This window comes from Mesocricetus auratus, unplaced genomic scaffold (genome assembly GCF_017639785.1).
Source record: "Mesocricetus auratus isolate SY011 unplaced genomic scaffold, BCM_Maur_2.0 Super-Scaffold_100004, whole genome shotgun sequence".
Taxonomy (NCBI): domain Eukaryota; kingdom Metazoa; phylum Chordata; class Mammalia; order Rodentia; family Cricetidae; genus Mesocricetus; species Mesocricetus auratus.
Window position 1 is genome coordinate 4,317,843 of NW_024429189.1, and position 20,533 is coordinate 4,338,375.

Sequence of the window (20,533 nt, forward strand, 5' to 3'; positions counted from 1 at the left end):
AAAGAGGACACAGAAGCAGCTCATGGGGAACTGTGTGCCCAACAGGCCTGATCCCTATGCTAGGAGCCCTGGAAGCCGCAGAGTGTAAGGTGAGGAGAACAGCTTCTCCCATATCTGCCTAGCTGCCTGGACTGGAAACCAAACCTAATTCTGAAGTTCTCTCGGCCTGAGATAACATTCAAACCCATCCACTTCCATCCTCATCCTGGCTCTACCTAAGATGCAGCCTTTTCCAGATTCCAGCCAGAGGAGCTGCTAAAATGCAGGATGTAGCTCAGTTGATAGAGTGCGTGCAGAGCATGCGAGAAGCCATGGGTTCGATCCCCAACACCCATAAAACAAGTGTTGTTGCACAAGCACTAGGGAGTTAGAGGCAGGAGGATCAGAACTTTAAAAGATCATCCTTAGCTACATACTCAATCAAGACCAGCCTGAGAGGCCTGAAGGATGAGGGGTCCTGATGCAGAACCCTCAGATTTCCAACTTTCACTCAGTAGATTTGAATGTCTTCTTCTCAAAGGAAACAGCCTTCTGGTCTAAGTGAGAAAATTCGCCATTTTTGTCATAGCACATACCCTGAAGCCAAGTAACACAGCAGGCTAGAGCCACTGTTGGGGTCAGAGGAAAAACTGAAAGAAGACCCCCCAAACTCAAATAGTATGTAAGAACAAAGAGTATTTATTACTATACCAGCATATATGAGGCTGTTCACCTGTACAAAATGGCAATGACCCCAAGAAGAACGTGCAGGCTTCCTTTAAGCACAGCTAGGGGAATTTTATGAAGAGTTAGGTCATCTCAAACATAATTGGTTAAACAAGCAGCATTGCATTAGTACGCTTTTTTGTTTTGTTTTGTTTTTTCAAGACAGGCTTTCTCTGTGTAGCTTTGGAGCCTGTCCTAGAACTAGCTCTTGTAGACCAAGCTGGCCTTGAACTCACAGAGATCCGCTTGCCTCTGTCTCCCCGAGTGCTGGGATTAAAGGTGTGTGCCACCACTGCCCGGCTTATTTATTATTTTTATATGCTGGTGTATGTATCTGCATGAGTTTATATGCACCACACGTCTGCAAGAGCCAGCAGACGCCAGAAGAGGGTGATGGATCCCCTGGAATTGGAGTTGCATGTTGTTTCTAATCTGAAATGTGGGTGCTGGGGATAGAACCAGTTCTTCTACAAGAGGACCAAGTGTTCCTAACTACTGATCTATCTTAGTCCCCTAGCAATTCTTATAAATACAACATTTCTAGAAAGTTCCTCTCCCCTCCCACTTAAAGCTCTCATATCAGCCTAGCAAACTTCCAACAGCCAACATCCACTTTGACTTGCCATCTGGATCCCCAGATAAATGAGTGTTGCAGCTGCGTCTCCACAGCTGCTAGTTCCTTTTGCCCAGTATAACATCTTTCATTGCAGTTCCTGGCTCAGTGTCCCCTGGGCCTGCCTGGGGTGGATCAGGGTTCTCACACACACCTGTCTTGGCAGTTGGCAAAGGAAAGGAGATGGAGGGGTGCCACCTAGCAACTGAATATGCCTATTCCCCTCCTATTTAGATGGATGGGTGAGTGTATGAATGAATGGATGATTATGTGGATGGGTGTAAGGTAGATACCTAGATAGACAGGCAGGTATGTGTCTAGATGGATGGATCAGTGGATGAATGGGAGCCTAGATAGAAGAGAAGTCAGATGAGTGGGTATCTGGTAAGTACATGGACAAATGAATATACGGGGAATACGTAGCGGTAGGTGAGTGAGTGGGTATAGAGGGCACAGCGTTCTTGCATTTCACAGACGAGCACTGAGGAAATTAGGAATGTAAACATGCAGGGGTGTCTCCTCCATGGAAGAAATAAAATCCCTGCTCTCCACCCAGAAAGCTGGGAGTGGATGTTGCTGGTGACCTTTGCTATCTGTAGTGCCAGACCCAAATCCCCAAATGATTAACACAGACTCTCCCTTCCTAGATGTTTATTTTTAGCTCTTAGTCACTAGAAGCCACCCGTAAGTGAGATGTCGCATGTGCTTTATATCCTGCTGACCTCCATCTCAGTCAGAGACCACACCAGATCCCAGGCCTTTAAGCTAGCAAACTTACCTTAAAGGTCACATGTACTTTGCAAAGGAGTTTCTATGTAGCCCTGACTTAAACTTTTTTGTGCACCTGGAATTGGAGTGATCATTGCCTGGAAACTTTTTTTTTTTTCCAAATTGTGCTGAGTTTAAATATTCGTACATCGAGGCAGTGGTGACACACGCCTTTAATCCCAGCACTTGAGAGGCAGAGGCAGGTGGATCTCTGTGAGTTTGAAGCCAGTCTTATCTACAGAGAAGGGTCTGTCTTGGAAAAACAAGAACAAACAAACAAACAAATAAACAAATCTGTGTGTTTGAGGCTAGCCTGGTCTACAGAGTGAGTTCCAGGACAGGTTCCAAAGCAATATAGAGAAACCCTATCTCTCTTTTTTTTTTTTTTGAGACAGGGTTTCTCCGTATTGTTTTGGAGGCTGTCCTGGAACTCCCTCGGTAGACCAGGCTGGCCTCAAACTCACAGAGATCCGCCTGCCTCTGCCTCCCGAGTGCTGGGATTAAAGGCGTGCGCCACCACCACCCGGCCCGAGAAACCCTATCTCTAAAAACAAACAAGCAAAGTGCTTACAATTAGCTGTTACCATCAGACTCTTAAAGTTTGATCCAGACCAACAAAGTCAGGCTGAATCAAGTTTTATTTATTTATTTTTAAGATTTATTTATTTACTACATATATACTGTTCTGCCTACATGCCAGAAGAGGGCACCAAATTGAATTGTAGATGGTTGTGAGCCACCATGTGGTTTCTGGGAATCGAACTCAGGACCCCTGGAAAAACAGTGCTCTTAACCTCTGAGCCATCCTTCCAGCCCCTGAATCAAGTTTTTAATTCTCAGGGAAATGCAGTTCAATTCCCAGCCTGCCATGACCCTTGCAGGGACCCTTGCAGGTAGGTGGGGAGGAAGTAGGTGGATGGGTGGATGGGTGAGTGATAAAATGTTTGGCTCTCCAAGAAAGAGAACATCCCAAGTGGCCAGGCATAGAGCGGGGGGAATCTAGCTGCTGCAGAACTGAAATTAAAACCATCACCTGCTACAGGAGGGCTTACATTTTTGGAGAAACCTCATTTTGTTGCCTAGTGAAGACTATCTCCTTAGCAGCAGTGGGACCAGCCAACTCAGAGAGGATGTGCTGCACAGGCTAAGGAGTGGCCCAATGGTGAGAGAAGGCTGAGCCCTGCAACAGGGGCAGAGGAACCTCTGGCCCTTTAACTGAGTTCAGAGCTTTGAGGCAGGGTAGATTCCGATGGATGGCAGTTGAAGAGGGCGGGTCTGGAAACCGAGGGACCCTAGGTCCCAGGGGTTCCAGGAGCTGCCCCCACCCCAAGATTCCCTAACTGGACAGCAGGCTCTACTCATTCTAGGAGCTATAACCCTTGTCAGAAGAACCTGATGCTGAGTACCAGCCCAGGTAGGCAAAGAGTGGGTTGTTTTGATGTGTGTGAGTTCTTTTCCCTGGCAACTCTTCAGGGACAGCTGGTAGGTTTGGGGGGTCTGTAATACCATTTTGGATACTTCTGTCCTTAGCACCTCCTTGCCAATTATTTTGCTATTCCTTGAGTACTGTGTGCCCAAAGTCAGCAGTTCTGTCCAGATAACAGCAATGACAGGGACAAAGCACAGCTCCATGCTGTCAAGTTGCCGGAGGAGTTTCCCTTGATTTTTTTAGGGAACTCTAATTAGATAAAAACCAGATCCTTGGCTTCAATATGAAAAATAATTTCTGAACTAGTCAATATGAAGCAGAGTCAGGATTTGTTGAAGATATTTTAAAATAAGCAGAAGGGTTAAAAGAAAGACAGGATCTCAGAAAGAAAGAAGGACATATCCAAGAGCCTGCATGGGCTTCCATTAAAGTCATATTCCTTTAATCCCAGAACTCGGGAGGCAGAGTTAGGCAGATCTCTGTGAGTCCAGGGCCAGCCTGGCCTACAAAGCAAGTTTCAAGACAATCAGAGAAACCCTGTCTCAAAAAAACAAAACAAAAAGTCATACTTTTTTTGTTTTTGTTTTGTTTTGTTTTTTGTTTTTTGAAGACAGGGTTTCTCTGTGGCTTTCGGGGCTGTCCTGGAACTAGCTCTTGTAGACCAGGCTGGTCTTGAACTCACAGAGATCTGCCTGCTTCTGTCTCCCGAGTGCTGGGATTAAATGCATGTGCCACCACTGCCTGGCCTTATTGTTTTTGCAATACTTATATACAGGATTTTGGTGAAGATCTAGGATAGTATTTTCCAAGAGTGGCTAAGAAAACTAAATGAGACTGCAGGGTGGTTCCTGGAGGGCACCTAGTAGGGTCACAGTCAACAGAGTTAAAAAACAAAAACCTTCAGCTAAGGGGATCAGAGGACCCAAACCCATCCTTGTTAGTAGGCTCATAACTGTATGTAACTCCAGCTTCAGGGGATCCAGTGCTTCTGGCCTCAGTAGGCCCCGCACGCGTGCGCGCACACACACACACACACACACACACACACACACACACACACACACACCCATGAGTAAAATGATAAAACTGTATCTTTAGCCAGGTGCGATGACACACACCTTTAGTCCCAGGATTCTGGAGTCAAAAGAAGATGGATATATATGAGTTTTGAGGCCAGCTTGGTCTACTTAGTGAGTTCTAGGCTGGCCAAAGCTATATATTGAGACCATGTTTCAAAATGGGGAGGGGAGCACAGGCAGGCATGGTAACCCTCTCGAAGGCAGCAGAACAGCCAGAGCTACACAGAAAATCCCTGTTTCCAAAAAAAAAAAAAAAAAGAACCAAAACAACACTTATATATGTGATTTTCTCACTGTAGGCTACAGGGATGTAGGGATGTAGGGTATTTCCACTGTAAGGGAAGTCAACACTCCTGCTTGAGATTGCCAGAATTGGCTTAGGGAAAGGAATGGGGGCCCTACCCTACCCAAGGGCATGCTGTTGCTAGTTGTGGAGGTTGTTGATTTCCCTGAAATTCTTGGTTCCCTGATGGACACAGGTTTCAACTGGATCCCCGGGTGATAGGCTCCCTCCCTTCCTACATCCCATAATTCCCAGTCTTTCTGTCCTGCTCCCCACAGGCTGTTCCCCAGCTGATCCTTCTAGGTAGCTAGCTCCTCGCTAGGGTGGCTACAGCACAGTTGCTTAGCACTGTGCTCAGCTTCAGAGTCCCTGTTGCAGGAACATACACACACACACACACACACACACACACACACACACACACACACACACACACACACACAGGAGTTGTTCACCTGGTGGTCCTCCTCATGGCACCATCCGCTTGCATGTCTCCAGGAAGAGACACCTCACCACCCAGGCAGGTGCTGAGAGGAGACAGTAGCGCTTATCAAACAACCATGGGAAGTCTGCTTGTACTGCCCACTGGGTTCAAACCCTAGACTGTACTCTCCTGGCATAGAGCAGGCCAAAGTCCCTGGGATAGTGCCCTGCTCTGCCTCCAGGGGGTGCTGGGAGCTCAGACACAGCCACAGATTTGTCTCTCGACAGTCTGGCCCCACACCAGGCAGGGCAGGAATCCCAGGAATGTTGCCCTGCTTCCGAAGGAGGCTGCACCTGGCTCTGTCTTGGTAGCTCCTCCCACCTAGGCTCAGGTTAAGCTTCTTAGGCTAGGAAGGGGCTGACAAAGAAAGGAGCTCAGGGGTGTGTTCATCCATCTAGTGTGTGTGCTTTTGTATGTGTGCTTGTGGAGGCCAGAGATCAACATCGAATGCTTCCTCTATTGTTCTCCACATTATTTTATTTTTGTTTTTTTAATTTGTTGTGTGTTTTTCGAGACAGGGTTTCTCTGTGTAGCCCTGGCTGTCCTGGAACCCTGTAGACCAGGCTGGCCTCAAACTCACAGAGATCTGCCTGCCTCTCCCTCCTGAGAGCTGGGATTAAAGGCGTGTGCCACCACCACTTGGCTGTTTTTATTTTTGTTGTGCCCAAGTTACAAAATCTCCAGAGACCACCAAGAAGACAGACCCACTAAACTGCAAAAGCAAGGTTTTAATTGTTCATCCACCCATGACAGGGACCGTATCTGGCTAGCTGTCGGAGCAGCCCCCAGAGGGAGTGAAGTTCCCTGTTTACTCTAGGTTTCATAGACAAAAGCTACAGGATTTATCAGTGGGTTGGTTTCTGATTGGTTGATGTTTGGGAACAATTAGGAGAATTTCTCAAAGTCATATTTTGGCATGAAATACCTGTGTACCAATTATTTTCATTGGTCAGTGCTTAGAGGGAACATTCTATGGTTTCTATGGCATTGTCTTGTTACTTGTAGATGGCCTGTTGTACATAGATACCAATAGATTTTAGAACTATATCCTGGAGACTATAGGGGAGGTTTTGGTCCCCCTGGAGTTTCTTTTGTGGACAAATAGTTCCCAGGAACCAAGCATCTACGAGGCTTCGGGGGGGGGGGGGGGGTCTGGAATTTCTTTGTATTTGGTTTTGGCTCTAGGCTCTGGGAGGCCAGAGGATCTGGAGTTCCCTTGTGTCAGAGGCCTACGTGTCTTTTCTGTAGCCTGTCACGGCTGCTAAAGCATGGGGCTGAGTGAGGGTCTGGTCCCTTTATTTCTAGATTATTAGAAGTGAAGCCTTTGAGTTTAGTTTACCCCTTTCAATTTTTTAAAAAAAGATTATTATGTATACATCGTTCTGCCTGCATGTAAGCCTGCAGGCCAGAAGAGGGTACCAGATCTCACTACAGATGGTTGTCGGCTGCCAAGTGGTTGCTGAGAACTGAACTCAGGACCTCTGGTAGAGAAGCTCAGACTCTCAACCTCTGAGCCATCTCTCCAGCCCTATTTTTTACTATTAATGTTATTATTTTTATTATTATTGGTTTTCATTTTGTTTGAGACAAGGTCTCACTATGAAACCCTAACTAGCTTAGAACTATATAGACCAGGCTGGCCTCCTTTTGGCAGAGATCCTAGGATTAGAGGCATGGACCTTCACGCCCGCCTCCACTTTATTTTTTGAGGCAAGGGTCTCTCGCTGAACCTGAGGCTCTCAGAACTAGTTAGACTGGATTAGCCAGATCCTGGGCTATCCCCGTCTCCACCTACCCAGAGCTGGGGTTGTACATCTTGTCATAGTGCCTGACTTTTCTATGGGCACTGGGGATCCTAAGTCATGCTAGCAGAGCAGGTCCTTTACTCCGAGGTACTTTCTGAGGACCCACTGTGTGCCTTTCACGCGTAGGAGAACTTTAGTAATCTCATTCAACCTTCTGATGCTTACAGATGATAAAAAAATGGGGTTCTGAGAAGACCTCAGTGGCAGGTACATGTACACCAAGGAATGACAGACTGGGCCTGCCCCAGCTCTTCGGGCCTCCTTAGCCCTACTACATGTTCTGGAAGCACACCAACTCTGGTGGGGCAGGGGACAGATGTCATCCTCTTACGACTGTTCCCACAGTAGTTTCACAGGCCTCCCTTCACACAGGCATTTCCTCCCCAGCCTCACTTCCTCCTCCTCTTGCTGCCCCTCTCAGAACTCTTGGAAACTGTGCAGGGTTCCATTCTTCCCAGGATTTTAGGGTGAAAGATGCTTATCTAGAATAAGACCCAGGATGGATGACCTGTGTTTGGGGCATTTGGGTGCGTGCACATGTGCACCCCACATGCAAACTAGGAAACTCAGAGGACTGAAGCTAGGGATAATACAGACCAGGCTGTGGGTACAGTGCTCGCCTTCCTGGGCTTCCCACACGCTCACAGAGAATCCCCAGGGAGGAGCAAGCAGCCTAAAATAGAAGCGCTGACACAGGAAATGCACAGGGCCAGGCTGCTGGACTCCAGCCCCGTGAGCAAGCCCTCTCTATACCAGACTCCCCTAGGATGGCACTTTTGTTTGTTGACCCTTCTTTCCCTCTCCTGGGGTTCCCACACACACAACAGCTCAGGCCGGGACATCTGTGGGAATGTGAGTGAGGAGACTTTCCAAGGCTCAGTCTGAGTCTTACTGGTAGCGGAGGCCAGCCTAGCCTTGAGGGCAGCACCAGAGGTGGGGACAGCCATTCTACCACACCCAGACCGGTGACCAGAGCCTCACTGCCAATGGAACACAACCCCCTGGTGTAGGACAAGTGGACCAACCCAAAGCTGGGGCAAAGGAGATGAAGATGCCTTAGGTAGCAAGGCATTGTTTTGTACCTCAGTCTCTGGGCTTCATGTTTAAGACGTTGAGGACCAGAGGGGTGGGGACAGCTTCATGGTTCAACGAATAGAAGCATGTTCCCAAGTGTTGTGTGACAAGACTTTTTCTTTTCTTTTCTTTTTTTTTTCCAGACAGGGTTTCTCTGTATTGTTTTGGAGGCTGTCCTAGAACTCGCTCTGTAGACCAGGATGGCCTCGAACTCACAGAGATCCGCCTGCCTCTGCTGGGATTAAAGGCGTGTGCCACCAACGCCTGGCGACAAGACTTTTTCTTGGGAGACACTACACACATACTTACTCACCCCAGATAGGGAACCCATGACAGACCAAAATATAGATACTACCAAAGTCTAGCTAGATGAACCAGTGAGTTTTATTGGGGTAACTTGGAAGTTACTTACAGGACCAAAAATGACTCAAAGATAGGTGCATCACCACAGTCCATCCCAGCATGGGTGACAGCTCACAAAATCTAGGAACCCAGAACACACTGCACAGCCGACAAGCACTTCAACAGGCTGAAGAGTACCTTTCCAAGTGGACTTAGCTGGTTTAAACCTCTTCCAGGCAGCTGGTTTCTGCATCTTCCAGGAAACTGGTCTGGTCTCAGGTGGTCTTTTTTGCAGCTTGGCCTGTCTGAAAGTCAGTTTTTTTTTTTGTTTGTTTGTTTTTGTTTGTTTGTTTTTTTGTTTTTTTTTTGTTGTTGTTGTTTTTACGAGACAGGGTTTCTCTGTATTGTTTTGAAAGACCTCGGCATCAAAGTGCCGGGCACTGAACCGAACCCTCTGCCCAAGAACCGGGGCCAGACCACTGGCTGCAAATGCAAGAGGTGATTTATTGAGTACACAGGCGCCTGCGGATGCTGCTGCAACTCGGGTGCAGAGCATACCGGGCTTTCAGGGAGTACAATATTTATAGAGTTTCAATGGTTACATAAGCAACAGGCATTTCATTGGCTCATCTTGGGGGCAGGGATAGTTCCCACGGACTAAGTTTCCTGGTATTACTTTATGAAAGACCCAGGCATACTTCAGCAATTATTATCCGGGTCCCATGATTGCTATAGTGATCAGACACAATTGGGGGCCAGGGTAGTTGCCAAGGACTAGGTTTTCTAGTATTGTCATATGAAAGTTCCCAGCACGCTTCAGCAATTATTATCCGGGTCCCATGACTGCTATAGTGATCACAGACATCCTGTTTTGAGGGTGAGACACCTGGCCTGGGTTTCTTTCATTAGGCAACAGCCTGGCCTTGCTTTTCTTTTCCTAGGGGGTCCTGGGTAGGGGTCTTTCAGTTTCGGAGGCTATTGGTCCAGCCCGGCCTCGAACTCACAGAGATGCGCCTGCCTCTGCCTCCCGAGTGCTGGGATTAAAGGCATGCGCCAGCACCGTCAGTTTTTATTGCGTACTCTGGGAGAGAGAGGCCTAGTGAAGCTGGCAAGTTTCAGGGACTTCCTGAAGCTATTTTGAATTGACCTTCCTGTTTAAGGAGCTTCCATGCAGGATGGAATGTTTCAGTCTCCAAGGAAACTGCTTACACAATGCCATGAACTGCTGACATGGCTTAGTTGGCAGAGTGCTTGCCTAGCTTGTACCGAGTCCTGGGCTCCATCCCCAGCACCATATACACCAGACTTGATGATGTGTGATTGTAATCGTAGCACCACAGATATAGAGGCAAGAGGATCAGAAGTTCAAGGTTCTCCACCACTACAAATAGAGTTCAAGGCCAGCCTGGGTCACACGAGACATCAGCACTCAGGAGGCAGAGGCAGTCTGATCTCCACAAGCTCTAGGGCAGCCATGGCTCCATAGTGAGTCCCTGACCCTGTTTCCAAACAAAACAAAGCAAAACTCGTCAAGCTGGAGATATGGCTCATGGACTAAGAGCTCTGGTAGAAGAGGTCAGGATTCAGCACCCACGTTGGGCGGCTCACAACTTCCTTAACTCCAGCTCCAGGGAATGTGATGCCCTCTTCTGGCCTCCCTGGGTTCTGCATTCACTTGCACACACCCAGACATACACACAATTAAGAATAAAATAACTTTTTTTTTCTAAGCCAGGCATTGTGGCACATGCCTTTATTTTCAGCACTTGGGAGGCAGAGTTAGGTGGATCTCTGTGAGTTTCAAGGTCAACCTAATCTACATAGAGACCTCCAGGATAGCAGGGCAACATAGAGAGATTAGGTCTCAAAAACAACAACAGCAACAAAACCAAAAAGTGACATGCCTAACTTCAGTAGACATGCAAAAGGTTTACTTCTTTAGTGTTCTGTCTGCATGCATGCCTGCATGCCAGAAGAGGGCGCCAGATCCCATTACAAATGGTTGTGAGCCACCATGTGGTTGTTAGGAATTGAATTCAGGTCCTCTGGAAGAAAACTCAGTGCTCTTAACCTCTGAGCCATCTCTCCAGCCCCAGGTTTACTTCTTCAAAACAATTATTTCCTTAAATTATGAATTGCAGGGCTAGGGTGTAGCCCAGTTGTTAAGAGTACTTGCCTGGGGGCTGGAGAGGTGGCTCAGAGGTTAAGAGCACTGATTGCTCTTCCAGAGGTCTTGAGTTCAATTCCCAGCAACCACATGGTGGCTGACATCCATCTACAATTCAATCTGGTGTATATGTAATAAATAAATAAATCTTTAAAAAAAAAGAGTACTTGCCTAACACATGGAGAGGCCTGAAAATTATTGTGAAGTTGAATTGGGACCATAAATTCTGAGTTGTAGATGCCAATAGATCTGTGTGCCACTACCAGGTGGACTGTGCAGGTCCAAGGGAGGTGTAGGGGGGTGGGCTGCCTTTCTCTGCCCCTTCTCCTCCTGAACCTTGGCAGTCACTGATAACATAGGTTCTCTGGCCTAACCTGTGAATGTTTCCCAGACTGACACAGAATGCAGTTGTTCAGTTTGCAAACTTTGTGTATTGACTGTTGTTGCTCTGTTTGATCAAGACCTTGACTTTCATACAAGCGGTCATGTGCTCCAAGCTCATTTTCCCTTGCTGGGGAGGATTCTGCCTGGTTGCTGTAACATGGCTTGTTTAGTTTGTCAATGAAGGGCACTTGGGGCATGTTTTCTGTTTTGTTTTATTTTTCTTCTTACTATTATTTGTGTGTGTGTGTGTGTGTGTGTGTGTGCGCGCGCACGCGTGCGTTCGTGCATGCGTGCATGCATGCGCGCACGCCTGCATCTTGCTTCCAACTCCCAGAGCTCAGGATCAGAGCCACTGCTTTCTGCGTGGAGGGCTTTTGTGCAGATGTAAATGTACATTGCTCTGGAATGTGTCCACAGGGGTGGGGTTGCTGGGTTTAACTGTTTAAGAATCTGCAAAGCTGTTTTCCAGAGTAGGAGTGACACTTCCTGCAACCAGAAACACAGAAGCATCCTCTATCCCTTTGCAGGGTCAAGTTTGTGAGAGGCGAGATCCCCTGCTACTTGTGTCCCGACCCCTCCAATGTTTTTAGCTTTTCATATGTATATATATATGGTGTGTGTGTGTGTGTGTGTGTGTGTGAGAGAGAGAGAGAGAGAGAGAGAGAGAGAGAGAGAGAGAGAGAGAGAGAGAGAGAGAGAGAGAGAGGGAGGGAGGGAGGGAGAGAGAGAGAGAGAGAGGGAGAGAGGGAGAGAGAGAGAATGAGAACATATCCCAGTGTGTGGAGGCACACATGTGGAAACTAGAGATTGATGGCAGGAATCTTTCTGAATCATACTTCCACCTTACTCACAGAGGTAGGGTCTCTCAGTCAAGCCCAGAGCTCATCAATTTTGCTAGTCCTAGTAGCCAGTTTGATCTGAGGATCCCCTTCTCCACCTTTTAAGGCTAAAATTACAGTAAGCTTTTATGCCCACCTGGCATTTACATGGTTCTGAACTCCAGTTCTCTTTTCTGCATGGCAAGAGAGGCACTGAGCCATCTCCCCAACATTTTTGATTTGTCTTGTTTTGAGGCAGGGTCTTTCTATGTAACCCTGGCTGTCCTGTAACTGGCTATACAGACCAGGTTATCATCAGTCTCAGGGATCTACCTGCCTCTGCCTCCTGAGCCCTGGGACCAAAGGTGTGCCCATCACACCTAACCCAACCCATTAGTAAAATACATACAAAATTTATCACCATTTTAGGCAGTTTTTGTTTTTGGAGACAGTTTCTTGGTGTAGCCCTGATTGTTCTGGAACTCACTCTGTAGATCAGGCTGTCCTTGAACTCAGAGATCCCCCTGCTTCTGTCCTGAGTTCTGGGATTAAAGGTATTTGCTACAACTTCTCAGTTTAAGGACTAACTTTTTTTTTTCAAGATAGGGTTCTACTGTGTAACAATCCTGGCCATACTGGAACTTGCTTTGTAGACCAGGCTGGCCTCTGACTCACAGAGATCTGCCCACCTTTGCCTCCTGAGTGCTGAGATCACTAGTGTGGGCCATCACCCCCCAGCTAGTATTTCTAGTTCTTTGGGGGCATCTCACTGTGGTTTTAGTTTTGTTTCTCTTCTAGCTGATGGTCTGGTTATCACCAGCTACATCTCTCTCTCTCTCTCTCTGCTTATGTTTTTAAAATGTTAATACAATTCAAACAAAACAAAGTGTTTTGCTGTGCTGGGAATCACACCCAAGGTCACACATGCTGGACAAAGACTCTGAGGCTGAGCTGTATCACTAGCCCTATGAGTGGTCATGTTGTATTGTCCAGATTAATCTCCTGACAACTCCTAAGCTCAAGTGATCCTGGTGCCTCAGTCTCCCAAGTAGTAAAAATATAGAAACCAGTCCAGTGGTAGTGGTGGCACACACTTTTAATGTACATATTGGGGACTGGAGAGTTGGGTCAGTGATTAAGGGTACTTGTTACAGACATACACACACTAAAATATAAATATAAAAATTGCTGAGCATGTGGGTCATGCTTGTAGTCCTAAAACTTAGAGTGCTGAGGTTGGAAAATTGCCAAAAGTTTGAGGCCAGCCTGGGCTACATGTCAAGACTTGTCTCAAAAAGCAAAGGTGCAAGTCAGGCAGTGGTGGTTCAAGCCTTTAATCACAGCACTCCCAGGGGATGTGGGAGCAGAGGCAGATGAATCTCTATGAGTCTGAGGCCAGCTTGGTCTACAGAGCAAGTCCCAGGCAAGGCTACACAGAGAAACCCTGTCATAAATAAATAAATAAATAAAATAGAAAGAAGGAAGGGAAGGAAAAAGAGTGATGGTGGAAGTCCCTCCATGTCAAACTCTGGCCCGTAGGAACCACACACACCACACACCACACAGACCATACACATACACCATACACACACACACACACACCCCACACACCACACACACACACACCACACATACACACAGATACACACACACATCACACAGACACACAGACACCACACACACACAGACACCACACACACACAGACACACACACACCCCACACACCACACACACACACAGATACACACACACACCACACACACACACAGACACACAGACACAGACACACACACACCACACACACACACCACACACACACACAGACATATACCACATACACACACAGACACACACACACAGACACATACCACACATACACACACACACCCCCCACACACCACACACACACACAGATACACACACACACATCACACAGACACACACACACCACACACACACACAGACACACAGACACAGACACACACACACCACACACACACACCACACACACACACAGACATATACCACATACACACACAGACACACACACACAGACACATACCACACATACACACACACACACACACACACACACACACCAGGGAATTGGTAGCAAGATAGAATAAAAGGAAAAAAGAGAGGGAAATTTCAGGCATCCTGTCTCCCGGACTTCTGATCCTCTGTCCCCAGCCCCTGAGTGCAGGGGTGATAGGTACACACCCTAACACCTGACCTGCTGCCCATTTTTTCATTTTTAAAAAATTTTGGTGCTTTTTTGGCTTTGGTTTTGTTTGTTACTCTTTTGTTTTAAGACAGAGTTTCTCTGTGTAGCCTAGGCTGCCCTGGGACTTGTACTGTAGAACTGAAACTCACAAGACCCACCTGCCTCTCCTCCAGATTAAAGACATGTACCACCAGCACCTGGCTATCACCCTTTTTTTTTTTTAAAAAAGGTGCCTGTGATTTGACAAGAAGGCGACAGATCCCTGAAGCTAGAGACACAGGTGGTTTCAAGGCACCCGATATGGGAGCTGAGAACCAAACTCTGGACCTCTGAAAAGGCAACAAGGGCTTATGAGACATTGAGCCATCTCTCCAGACCTCTGCTGTTCATTTTTATATCTCTGGAAAAAAAAAAAGCTGTTCAGCCCATTACTCATTTTTTAACCTTCTTTTTTTTTTTTTTTTTTTTTTTTTTTTTTGAGACAGGGTTTCTCTGTATTGTTTTGGAGACTGTCCTGGAACTCACTATGTAGACCAGGCTGGCCTCGAACTCACAGAGATCTGCTTGCCTCTGCCTCCCAAGTGCTGGGATTAAAGGCGTGCGCCACCAATGCCCGGTTAACCTTTTTTTTTTTGGGTGGTGGTGGGATGAGGAGTACTCATCCTTTCCTTTTTTTTTCATTTTCTTTTTAAAAATTTATTTCTTCTTGCAGCTGAATTGTATGAGTACCTCTTACATTTGAGAGATTAATCCCTTAGTTATTGCAAATACCTTCCAGTCAGCTGGCTTCTCATTCTGTTGCTTCTTTTGCTCAGCTGAAGATTCTGAGGTTGGCACAGTCTCCTTGCGAATTTTCTATTGTTGCCTGAGCTTTCGGTGTGATGGTCAAAGCATCATTGCCAAGGCCAATGGCAGGCAGCTCTTCCCAGTTTCCAGAGGTTTCAGTCTTGGGTCTTAGAGTTATGTCCTTGATCTGTAGACTACTATGTGTGGTATCAGGTGAGACACAAATTCCATTCATTGCATGTGGAAGTCTCAATTTCCCAGCATCATCTATGAGTGTTCATATTGGAAATGAGGTGGCTGTAATGTGGTTTGGCTTCCGAGCTCATTCTTCTGTTCCGGTGGTTCATGCGCCTCTTTTTTTCTTTCTTTCTTCCATCCTTCCTTCCTTTCTCTCTTTCTTTCTTTTTCAGTTTTTCCAAGACAGGGTTTCTCTGTGACTTTGGAGGCTGTCCTGGAACTCTCTCAGTAGACCAGGCTGGCCTCAAACTCACAGAGATCCACCTGCCTCTGCCTCCCGAGTGCTGGGACTAAAGGTGTGCACCACCAACGCCCAGCAAACGTGCCATTTTCAATATTCTATCTAAATGATATAATCTGAAATCTCTCAGATTACATGACATAACCCAAGCAGACTTATCCTTGAGGTTTCAGGTTGGCACAACACATACAGACCAATCAATGCCGTCTGCTTCTTGAACAGAATGCAAGATTAAGCTGGCTATCCAAGACATACATAAAAGGCATTTGGTGAGGACCAACATCTTTTTTATTTTATTTTATTTTATTATTATATGTGTGTGTCTGTGTATCAGCTTTATATGTGAGAGCAATATCCACAGAGGCTAGAAGAGGGCATCAGTTCCCCCTGGAACTGGAGTTACAGGCAGTTGTGAGAGACTGGAACTCAACTTGAGTCCTCTAGAGGAGCAGTATGAGCTCTTAACAGCAGAGCAATCTCCACAGCACACCTACCCCGCCTACAAGAGTATAAGTAAATTCCCTCAGCACAATAAATGAGAACATCTAATGTGGAGGAGGAAATAGAAAGTTTGGGTTTAGGTTTTGTTGTTTTCCTAAAATCAGGAAAAACAAAATCAGTGTTAAAGTACCTCTATTTAATATCATATCAGAATACTAACTAGCAATCAGACAAAAGAAAAGGAGTGGGCATGGTGCCAGACACCGCCAGCCCCACTGTTCGGCAGGCGATGTCTGTGCATTCTGGCCTACACAATTGAGTTTCAGGACAGGGTTACAAGTCTGAAAGCCTGTCAAAAAGAAAAAGAAAAGAGAGGAGGAGGAGGAGGAAAAGGCAAAGGTTCCAAACTGGAAGGAAGACATAAAATTATTCATGTCACTGAGGTAAGTTGAGAAGTGAAGCAGAGAACAGGTGGGGTGAAAGAGTGGAGGCTCAGGAAGGAGCATCAACTGTGATGGCAGGCTCTGGTCTATCCATCTCCAACGCCTTTCTCTCTATCTCCCTCCCTCCCTCCCTCTCTCTCTCTCTCTCTCTCTCTCTCTCTCTCTCTCTCTCTCTCTCTCTCTCTCTCTCTCACACACACACACACACACACACACACGAGAGATAGAGAGAGGGAGAGAGAGACTTAACAGTCTCAACCTCCTAATTAATTACCTCAGAGAATCTTCATCTTTCGTCGTTTCCCCATCTCTGAAAATGTAGACTACTCTGTCTGATTGGGTTTAAAGGGCATTGAGCAACGATGGCTATTTCCACACAAGCAAAGGTGTTGCCAAACATCAGGGCTGGACTGCACAGATCGACAGAGCTGTCAGTGATCACCATGCAAAAGCCACACACCCATGTGCCCTAGCCCAAGGCTGGCTTCAGCTGCTTCTGATGTTCTGTCCTCTAGCCTGGCCCAGTGCTCACACCCATGGGCTGACAGCCACACTGCACTAGTCACACCTGAGGCAGAGACTTGAGGATGACAGGCAGACACGGGGCCACCGAGCCTGCAGCAGGAGACACGTTACTAACCTACACCTGGATACAGGTGTGCGCACCGGGTGAGCCTGGGGAAGGCAGGGCCCGCAAGTGTGCTGAAGACTGCAGGCTGCTGTGCTGGCCAAGCTTTCATGGATGAGACAGACCTGAGGAACAACTGGAAGGAGGGGCTTGCTTGGCTTCTGGCATCAACTGTGGCGAGCTGGTCCTGTCACGTTGAGCCTGAGATGAGACTCAAACAGCACGGTGGGAGACTGTGGCAGAGCAGAGCTGCTCACTTCATGGTGGGCAGGAAGCAGAGAGACAAGAAGAAGCCTGGAGGACAGCCCGTCAATTCTTCCTTTTTTTTTTTTTAAGGTTTTGTTTGTTTGTTGTTGTTTTTGAGACAGGGTTTCTCTGTGTAACAGCCCTGGCTGACCTGGAACTCACTTTGTAGACTAGGCTGGCTTCAAACTCACAGAGATCCACCTGCCTCTGCCTTCAGAGTGCTGGGATTAAAGGCGTGCGCCACCACTGCCCGGCTCAGTTATTTCTTCTTAAGCAAAAGAATGAATGTGTCAGAGGGATAAATCCTGAACATCTCCCATGAAGTATATAAGATTCTCCATCAGTCGGGCAGTGGTGACGCACACCTTTAGTCTCAGCACTTGGGAAGCAGAGGCAGGTGGAACTCAGGAGTTCCAGACCAGCTTAGTCTACAAGAGCTAGTTCTAGGATGGGCTCCACAAAGCCACTGAGAAACCCTGTCTCGAAAAGCCAAAAAAAAAAAAAAATTCCCCATCAAGGAATTCTAGCAGTTTAGCTTTTCCTTGTTTCCTGGGTTGCACTGGGGAGGCAGAGGGACTCCCATCTCTAAGTTTGAGGCCAGCCTGGTCTACAGAGTGAGTTCCAGGATAGCCAGGGCTACCCTGTCTTGAAAAAAACCAAAAACCAAAAAGTTCCCAAAATTTAATACATATAAAACAATAAAATAATAAAAGGTACTCACGCCCCACAGAGGTGTAGATCTCACTAGAAACCCAGAGAAGCCACCATCTCCGTCCAACAGAAGGCATCTCTTGCCACCTTGGGTTCCCTTTTCCCCATCAAGCCCAGACTTGATTCCAAAACACATCCAGTGTCTTCACCTTTGAACCTGGGGTCCTCAAAACGAATGTCCAAAGTCCATGCACACAACCTGACTGGAAATGGATGATGCAACAAGCTAGACTTTGAGTTGAGAGGCCTACCACACAGACTGCACAGGGGCCAGCTCCTAGCTCAGTTCTCACAACCACAAAGAGCTATTAGGAATCCCAGTCATAAAATCCCCAGCTTCTCCTGAAGGAAGTCCCACTGGTCCTCAGAGCGAGTCTGACAGCCCCTCACCCCTACTTGCAGCCCAAAGCACACAGAAATCTCACTCAGGTCAAAGGTGACAACCTCTTCTTCATCACTGTTAGAGGGTTTGTATTCTTTCCTGGGTGAGCTCCCAGGCGTGGTTCCTTAGCCAGGAGTGGGGGCGTGCAGTGTCTGTTTGATGTTCCTGACCCCTTTCCTGGCCCCGTGGCCCCTTGGTACCACCGCCCTATAAGCCAAACTTGTAAAAGCAGTTTCCTCAGCAGGGACAGCTCCTGCCTCCACAAAAACACCTGTGCCTCCTTGCTCTTTTCTGCTTTTCTTCTTCTCCACCCGGCACTCACTTGGGACAAGTCAGATGTGTGATGTGGCGTCCTGGGGCAGGGCCTTATGATCTTGCTGTCAAATCGTTTAACACGCCTAGACTCGTGAACACACTTGAGAGTAGATGTCCTTGCAGAGAGGAACCCTGGGGTTAGCTTTCTCACAGACCACTTCCATGCATCCCCAGCACATTGTGTCCTTACCAAAATGTCCTCAAAAAAAAAAAAAAAAAAGCCAAGTTCCTCTTAGGGACCTCAGTGTAAGACTTCAGATGCTGTAACCTCTGGGCTGGACACTGTAATTTTAGCAAATGCATGATTTGCAAATCTTCTGTTTAAAGTAGAGGTGTCTTGATAGTTTGCCTTTTTCCTATTTCTTTTTAAATATATTATTATTATTATTTTAATGTGCATTGGTGTTTTGCCTGCAGGTATGTCTGTGCGAGGGTGCCAGGTCCCCTGGGACTGGAGTTATAGACATCTGGGAGCTGCCATGTGGGTGCTGGGAATTGAATCCCAGTCCTATAGAACAGCCAGTGCTCTAAACTGCTGAGCTAGCTCCCCAGCCCCATGTTACTTACCTCAGGTGGTAGGTTTCTTGGTTTTTTTTTTTAAACGATTCTTGTGATTTCTTCGATACCTAAGTTGTTTAAGAGTATGCTATCAGCCAGGCAGTGGTGGCACACGGCTTTAATCCCAGCACTGGGGAGGCAGAGGCAGGTGGATCTCTCTGAGTTTGAGACCAGCCTGGTCTACAAGAGCTAGTTTCAGGACAGCCTCCAAAGCCACAGAGAAACCCTGTCTCAAAAAAGCAAAAAGAAAAAGGGTATGCTATCAAATATCCAAATATTTGCCAATTTTCCAATTTCCTTTTAGCTTTGTTCCATTTTAGCCAATTTGTCTGATGCTAATATCTTAATATTACTGCAACTTGCTTTGGGTCTAAAACAGGTTCTTTCTGGGTATGTTCAACACTCACTTGAAAAGAATTTTTATTTTTTGGTTTTTCGAGACAGGGTTTCTCTGTAGCTTTGGAGGCTGTCCTGGAACTCACTTTGTAGACCAGGCTGGCCTACTTGAAAAGAATTGTAACCTGCTGTTGAAATGATACAAACTGGAGATTGAAAAAACAAATTGGGGGAATGGACGGTGTTGTCTTCTGCATGTACCTGTTAGACAAACTGCTGGTGTTAGTTTACAGGCAGAAGAGTCAGTAATCTTAAAGATAAATCCATAGATTATGTTGTCTGAGGAACAGAAGGGAAAAAGAGAACAGAGCCTGAGACCCATGGAGCCCTGGGAGAATGTGGAGAATAGAAGACCATGCTGATACATTTATGATTAAATGATAGCCAAGAAGTGGGACTTGTGCAGCAGGGGCTCCTCTAGTGAGATTTCGTGTGTGTGTGTGTGTGTGTGTGTGTGTGTGTGTGTGTGTGTGTGTGTGTGTGAATAAGACACCAAGTGGATTAGTTACTTTACTCTTGCTGTGATAAGATACCATGGCCAACTTAACTTACAGGGGGATTATTTGGACTCATGGTTCTGGAAGGATAAGAATCGGCTGGAGCAGGAAGCCTGGAGGCAAGATGCAGGCACAACATCTGGGGCAGCACACTGAGACCTCATATTTTAGACCTCAAGCAGGAAGCAGAGAGAACAAACTGGGAATGGCACCTAGCTTTGAAACCTCAAAGCAGACCCCTAATGGCATACCTTCCCTAGCAAGGCCACACCTTCTTTTTTTTGTTTGTTTGTTTTTTGGTTTTTTCGAGACAGGGTTTCTCTGTATTGTTTTGGAGCCTGTCCTTGAACTAGCTCTGTAGACCTGGCTGGCCTCGAACTCACAGAGATTGGCCAGCCTCTGCCTCCCGAATGCTGGGATTAAAGGCGTGCGCCACCAACGCCCCGCAAGGTCACACCTTCTTAAGCTACCCAAACA

General features: G+C 46.8%; 1 protein-coding gene across 1 annotated transcript in view; it reads left to right on the forward strand.

Annotated features, from left to right (window-relative positions):
* Positions 1–3,392: 3,392 nt before the first annotated feature.
* Brd3 (bromodomain containing 3) overlaps positions 3,393–20,533 on the forward strand; it is a 53,509-nt gene continuing 36,368 nt past the window's right edge. The window contains exon 1 of the mRNA XM_040745156.1: positions 3,393–3,500. The gene's annotated coding sequence lies outside the window, so the exon portion shown is untranslated. The remainder of the gene's footprint in view (positions 3,501–20,533) is intronic.